Source organism: Uloborus diversus, chromosome 6, assembly GCF_026930045.1.
Source record: "Uloborus diversus isolate 005 chromosome 6, Udiv.v.3.1, whole genome shotgun sequence".
NCBI lineage: Eukaryota > Metazoa > Arthropoda > Arachnida > Araneae > Uloboridae > Uloborus > Uloborus diversus.
In genome coordinates, this window is record NC_072736.1 from 145,047,049 (window position 1) to 145,054,540 (window position 7,492).

Sequence of the window (7,492 nt, forward strand, 5' to 3'; positions counted from 1 at the left end):
GAGACTCCTTTTGCATCCATCAGTTTCTAGCTCTGTGTGCATGTAGCGCGTCAGCATTGCACTTGTGACCATATGTTGAATAAGATTCTTACTCTTTACCCTCCCATCTGACCTGCCTTAAAGTTTTGCCCAAGAGAGTTGACTCACCTAGTATGCACCAAAGGAGGCAGAATTAACGTGGAGGATTGGGTTTGGTCATAAATCCTTACCTGTACATAAACTACCATTTAAATGTGCCCCTCCAGACAGACATGCAAGTTGGAAAAATATTATACAAATGAAGAAAAATGCCACAAAAGTTATTGAACTAAAACTGTACTGGTGGGAAACATACAAATTTCAACTAGTATTAAAATATATTATTACATTAAGTTGGCTATTAAGAGAAGTTGAATACCTAACATGATATCTTGAAGTAAATTTTAAAAAAGTATAATGGCAAATATTATATTCTTGAAGTATAATTGAAAAAATTTTAAAGAAAATACAATACTACTAAGTATCACAGCACTTGTTAATACTTAAATAAAATGCAGTGACGATCAATCAGTTTCGCAAAATATCTACGTGGGGTTTAACCCTTCACACATCACGTGTACACCACGCACATGTCGACACCAACCCCCCAACAGAAAGTTTTCAAATCTTATCCTTTCCAAGGGTAAGAAACCCAAAGAATGAGTTCAGGCTCTGACTAAATATCAGAAAGTTGCAGGCGCCAACTTCTGCATTTTTTTCTAATCTGTATATAGCTTTAATTGTATCAATTTTTATATCTAAGCTAGAAAGTTGCCCGTTAAGGTATGATAGAGGTGAAAATTGCTTCTACTCGTTGAACAAAGTCATTGCCTGTTTCGTGATATTTTGGTAGTTTTTACATTTGAAAGATATTATTTGATGTCTTATTTTGTTTATTTTGCGAAATATTTTAAATTGCAAAAAAACCGCTTCACTTGCTAAATAGAGTTTTAAAGTATCTGTAAATATAATTTAATGATTTGACAAAAAGTTTTAAGTTCCAAAGGAACTTTAATAGGTTTTTTTTTCTTTGAAATGGTGTGTACGCATTTTATACAAAGAAAAATTATCATTTTACATCAGAGGGAGAGCAGGCGTAAATTTTTTTTTATTCATTGGATTTCCATTAAATTTTTAGCACGGGCATCGCTGTGCGGGTACTGCTAGTTAGAAATAAAAGGAGAAAGTTAAAATTAAAAAAAGGACTAAAAGAGCTATTTTTCTGATTAGAAGTCCTGATTCCTGGAAAGAAAAAAAAAACTTATATTTAGCGGCAAATTTGCTAGTTTTTAAAATACATTTTGCAAAACTAATACCACTCTAAACATTTGAATGAAACATTTTTTGTTAATGAATGAAACAGGAAATACTCATGACAGTTGGGTTAGTTTTTCCACACACACACGCACGCACGTATATAAAGGGAACAAAGAGGGGGGGGGGGGAGGGTTAGTTAGAGTTGATTTGATTGGATGGGATTCTCTCCTTCCCTCTAATTTAAAAAAAAAATATGAATGCAATTTTGGAAAGGGAATGGAAAAAAAAACCCACTTAAACCAAAAAAACATTTTAAAAATTTTAACTTTAAAAAAATATATGATTTTGATTAGTGAAGTACAACTGCATTTTACTTTACAACTTGATGCATTGATTCAAATGAAAAAACTATTTAATTTTACAGTAGGAAATCTCAAGTTTAACTTGAACACACTGGAAAGATTCAAATTTGCTTAAGAGATATTAAAATTTTGCAGAAAAAAAACCTCTTAATGGACACAGAAATAGTTGTATTTGAAAAAGCCATAACTCCTTGCAAAACAGAAGGGGGAGGGATAAAAATGCAATTTTTTGAATTTAATCAAAAATGAAATGTTGGAGGTGTCTCTGACTACAGGTTCTGGACTTCAATTTTCGAAAAATATTTCTAATGAAGTAGAGGATTCAATAAATGCAAACATTTCTTTGGTGAACTGTTGGTAAAATTGGCTATTCATAAATTTTTTCTTTTCTTTTTAAGGAATACAGCTATGATGATTTTATCCAATGTCTGGAATACTGTTTATTTAAAAACAATAAAAAAAGAAAGTTTCTTATTGTTTTTCTTTTTTAAATCATTAACTTTTATGTAATATAATTCACAAATAAATGAGTAATGTAGTTTTTCCAGAAAAATTAGATTGAACTTTAATGTTTTAGTAGTAATTCTAATAAAATTAAGCTTCTAAATTTCTATAAATGGAATCTTTTCTTCGTAAGTTCATACTTGGATATATGGAGGTCCGGCTGTATTATATTATTATCAGTATTCAGCACACTGTGGTGTTTGGTAAATCCCTAGAAAATTGTATCAAAACATAGCTTTTTCTTTTTAGAAAAAAGGGGAATTTACGAGAATTCGAACAACTCCAACTTGTTACAATACAAATGCCATAAAACAATAACTAATTCACCGCAGCTTAAGCTTGACAACAGAGATGTGGTTGATGAACTGGAAGCAGGGGCGTAGCTAAGGGGGGGGGGGTTTGGGGGACAAAACCCCCCCCTGAAATGTTTGTCTCAAAAAAAAAAAAAAAAAAAAAAAGAGAGAAAAGAGAAGGGAAAGAAAAAAAAAGAAAAAGAAAAAAATCAAAACGACATTTTTCTGAGTAACAAAGGTCAAAAATTCACTTCGTCCCCCCCCCTCCCAATGACATTGATAATCTGCTACATGAGTGACCCTCAAGCATAAAGATTCCTCCCTCTGCTGCGACAATTTTTGATAATTGACTGAAATTTGACACTTTGCTTTATAAATGAGATTGATTTGTTAAATCAACGTATATGTAGCCTTTCTTCGTCATTCATTCCGCAAATTGTTAAATATGTTTAATTTTATGAGTGGCGCAGTGGGAATATTGCATACAGTCGAATCTGTATATTTCGAATTTCACAGGAAAGAAAAAAATCGGGATAAAGAGGTTTTGAGATACGGGGGCTTTAAGAAACGTTATAGAAATTTGGAATATGATAGTGAAAATTTGAAATCGATACTAAACACAATGTGGGTTGTTGATTAAAACTCCTCTGTATTAGTTTAGTTAGTTGAAAAAGTCTTATACTTTCTTTTTACTCGTATCATTTCGGTTTTCTAAGGAATCACAATTTTAAGGAAGAGAGCAACCAAAGAGCAGTACTAATCCAGATAACAGAGTGAAATGGCTTTTAACTTGAATGATCATTAACCATGAACTTGAAATGTTCATCTTAAAGGTCAAACCTATGAATTTCACATTATTACTCTTCTTCTAAAAAATCTCTTTAAAAATTTCTTTGCTTTTGTTTTGTTTGACACAAGTTTCGGACTTGAGGCACTCCATTCCAAAGTATGTAAGATTCACCTCCCTCTTATTTTGTTAATACTAAAAAAGTTTATACACACACACACACATACATATATATATATATATATATATATATATATATATATATATATACAGGGGCGGATACAGAGTATCATTTGGGGGGTCACATGTGGAAGAATGACTACTCCCCCCCCATTAGTGAACCTGTGGTTTTGGGTACGAAAATTTCCGAAATTGTTTGGGAGGCAAAAAAAAAGCACCAAATCAGCCAATAAAGCAGTTAGTAAAGCATAAAGCTACTAATTAACCCTCCCTTTGTATCCGCCACTGTATATATATATATATATATATATATATATATATATATATATATAAAAAATAAGTAACCCCCCCTGAAAGTCGGGTCTAGCTACGCCTCTGACTGGAAGCAATTAATTTTGTAGTAAGTATGTTCGGTGAGCAAACAATTTCATTTGTTTGCTTTGGAATATTAAGGCTATCTAGTCACACTTGACAAATTTTTTTAGCAAACCATCATACAATAAGTGGTGTCTTAAGTTTGAAGTACGGGAATGTGGGGCAAAGTGTAAGAGTTAAAATAACTTACTTGTTGCAAATTGGAAATTTGTTTCAAAAATTACAGCACATAAAGAATCCCCCCCCCCTTTTTTTATCAAGGGGCAAAGTGAAAAATAAAATATTTTTTGTCTGAAATATTTTCTATCTGATTATCAACACCATTTTGGGTTAAATAAATGATTAACTAAAATAATTAATAAATTAATAAAGAGATAGTGAAAGAATAAACAAAAAAATTATAGTAATTTGAATTTTTGGCATCTTGAATTCAAATTATGTTTTTTGCAATCACGAGAGTGTATGCGTGTGTTTGTGTGGACTCATGTGTGTGGGTGGGTGTGTATGTATGCATGCATGTGTGTGTGCGTGTTGTGTGTGTACCCGCATGTGTGTGTGTGTGTAGGCGTTCGTGTGTGTGTGTGTGTATATAGGCATATGTGTTTGTGTCAGTGTGCAGGCATGAGTGTGTGTAGGTGTGTGTGTGTAAGATATGGACGCAACCTGGAGACGGTTTTCGCTAGAGGAGCAGCACCGTGAGGCGGCTGGTCGACGGTGGTGCGGCAGAGGGAGGCGGGGTTAAAGTATAAGTTGTATAAATAAGTTGATTGATTAATACATGCGAAACAATAAACGAGCAAATAAAATAATGCTTTAATAAGTCAATATGTAAATGAATGATTAAAGTAGTGAATTTTTATGCAAAGGAATGCATATGAATTTATTTGTAAATTAATATACAAGTGATAAAAGAAATGAATAAGTACATGGAATAAACTATTCTACTTTACCTCGCATGCACATGATTAATTGGAAAAAACATTTAAAATAAAACTAAGCTTAGTAATAATTGAGTAAAAACTGCACTGATAGGCCTCAAGTAGTACTAAAAATGTTAATAATAAAAACTATTTCATTTTAAAATTACAAAAATAATTTTTGAGTTACAGTCATCCCTTGCTACTTTGCGCTTCGACTTTCGGGGCTTCACTACATTGCGATTTTTTCTGGTTTTTTTTTTTTTTTTTTTCAAATATAGTAATAATCCTTTTTTATGCCCTGTAAATTTTTTCCCACTAAAGAATAACAAAGTATGTCCTTTTAGTAAGATAAGCTCTTCTGAGGGGCTATAGTTGGACTAGTTAAGGGAGTGAAGGTACAAAATCGGCGAAGAAAGTGTAGGGAATCGCTATCTCATTTTAACCGTTCAACACTAACTGGAAAGTATAAATCACTGTATTGTTAGGGGATAAATACATACATTTCTATATAGTGTTCACAATGTACAAGCTTTTTAAGTTGTATATATAATACCTTTAATGAGGATAAGTAAAGAGGAAGAACAGGGGCACATATTCATCATCGAACAAGTTGAGCTGTTTTCACAGATTAGTAGTAATGTTTAAGAACTGCATATTGTGCGTGTAGCTTAGTTTTAACAAAGTAATGAAAATGTGATGGGGATTAAGAGAGCTGTTTAATATTTAGGGGGCTCTAACTATGTTAAAACCTATTTAAATTGTCGTAAGTTGGTTTTATGCGCTCTAATTAGGAAAAAAAAAACATTTGGTTTATAAATAAATCCTACTTCGCGGAAATTCAGTTATTGCAGTAAAGTCTGGAGCGAATTGACCACGATAAACGAAGGTTGACTGTACAACAAAATATTACCAAATGAGTACCAATTTCTCAAAACTGCTTGTATTTATTAGCTTACGCTTTGACCTTCAGAGATAACTTTTTCTGACTCGAGAAGCCTAAATGTATTTTAAAATATTACTAGATATATTGTACTAAAAACAGGGTAAATACTTCACAATTTTACTTTGCCCCACATTCCCCTACTGATATTTTCAAAACTAATATCACTTACCTGTGATGAGAAAGGACTTGCAATTCCACTCTCCTACTTGAAAATCTTAGTGCAAAGAAGGCATCTTATTTTGTTCTTAAAGGCTGCAAAAAAAAGTTGCTTTAAACTAAAAGATAAATAAGAAATAAATACCTTTGTGCAGGGAAGTAAATAGTAATGAACAACGTTTTAATGCACAAAAATAGCAGACAACTGCATACCCGTGTTTTGGGTCTTTACATACAAAAGCTCACCACTTTACATTGAAAAAGAGTTTCTGTAACTCCAAAACACGTGTATGCAGTAACCCGATGATTTTGTTCATTAAAACTTTGTTCATTACTATTTAAAAGATAAATAATACAATGTATAGCTTGAGTAGAGCATTAATACTAATTCCGTGTAATTATATTTTCTTGAAAGTTTTATTTCCTAAATTAAAAGATCTTACAAAATATATTTTTTAACAACTTGTGTGTTATTTTAGAATATTCATTATTTTTAAAATTCAACACAAAGCCTAGCTAGTCTTTTTAAAAAATTACGCATGAAAACTGTCAAGAATTGCTAAGGAAAATTTAGGAAAAAGCTACCCTTTAAAAGTCAAAATGATTAATCTTTAAATTAAGTAGTTACTAAGAAAAAAAATCTTAACATGTTTCGTAAATTATAAAACTCAAACCATTAAGTCATTGAAACATTCCATTTTGGCAGAAAACTGGTTGACTGAAAGAACTAAATTTTCAATTTTAATACAGTATTTTACTTGTGTACAGTACTTACATATTTTAAATAGTTACTGCATTTTTCATATCTAAATATCAACAATACAAATTTTTATTTTCCTTACCCCTTTCCTTATGATTCACTATAATGTGCAAGTGCCAAATCTCAGTTTGTCCGTACTAAAAAGCATAGGTGCACCGAATAACATATTTTACCCAATATCTAATATTATTTATTTTGTGATTTCAACATTTGTATTTTATACCAATTTAATGTAAGGAAGGTTAATCTATTTTTCCTTTTTTATGAAATAAAAATTAATTTTCATTTAACATCCTAAATGCATCTATATTTAGTGCAATTATAAATTTAAAAAAAAACTGTTCTAGTAAAGGACTAATGGTTTATATTTATCTGCAATTCTTTTCGAATAATATTTGATGTAGCTAATATAATCATGGTAGTATGTTACATTATAAATAAAGGATCTTGCAATTACCTTACATACAAATACAAAACAAAGTTGCTAGCCGACTGTACAAAATTATGTATATTCCATATTATCCAAGTTTTTTTTTTCTTTTCTGCTTACTGTTTCATAGTTAATTGAATTTGAAAAAGTAAGATTAATTAAAATATCTGTAGCTCAGAGCTATAATACTGACATAAGTCCAAAAACTGTGATTTTCAGTTTATTAGTGTATTGTCATGTAGAATCTTATTCTGTATCGAGTCATGTGAATATAATTCTAAAAAAAACTTTGTAATTACTTACCAGGTGCATTCCATCTTTGACAACCATTTTAGCTGTCTCCTCACGATATTATGAGTTACCTTGTTCTGACTCTCAGATATAGACATGTCATAAAAATTACGAAAAATTGAAAATAATAAAATTTGAAATTACCACCTGAGTGTTTTCTCTTACGTTAAAATTGTTTTGAATATGATAGCACATTTGAAACTCGTTAAAACAATA

At 31.0% G+C, this 7,492-nt stretch overlaps 1 long non-coding RNA gene across 1 annotated transcript in view; it reads right to left on the reverse strand.

Annotated features, from left to right (window-relative positions):
- LOC129224712 (uncharacterized) overlaps nt 1–6,224 on the reverse strand; it is a 7,087-nt gene extending 863 nt beyond the window's left edge. Inside the window, exon 1 of the long non-coding RNA XR_008580712.1 lies at nt 5,809–6,224. This is a non-coding gene — a long non-coding RNA (uncharacterized LOC129224712). The remainder of the gene's footprint in view (nt 1–5,808) is intronic.
- Between the last annotated feature and the right edge of the window lie 1,268 nt (nt 6,225–7,492).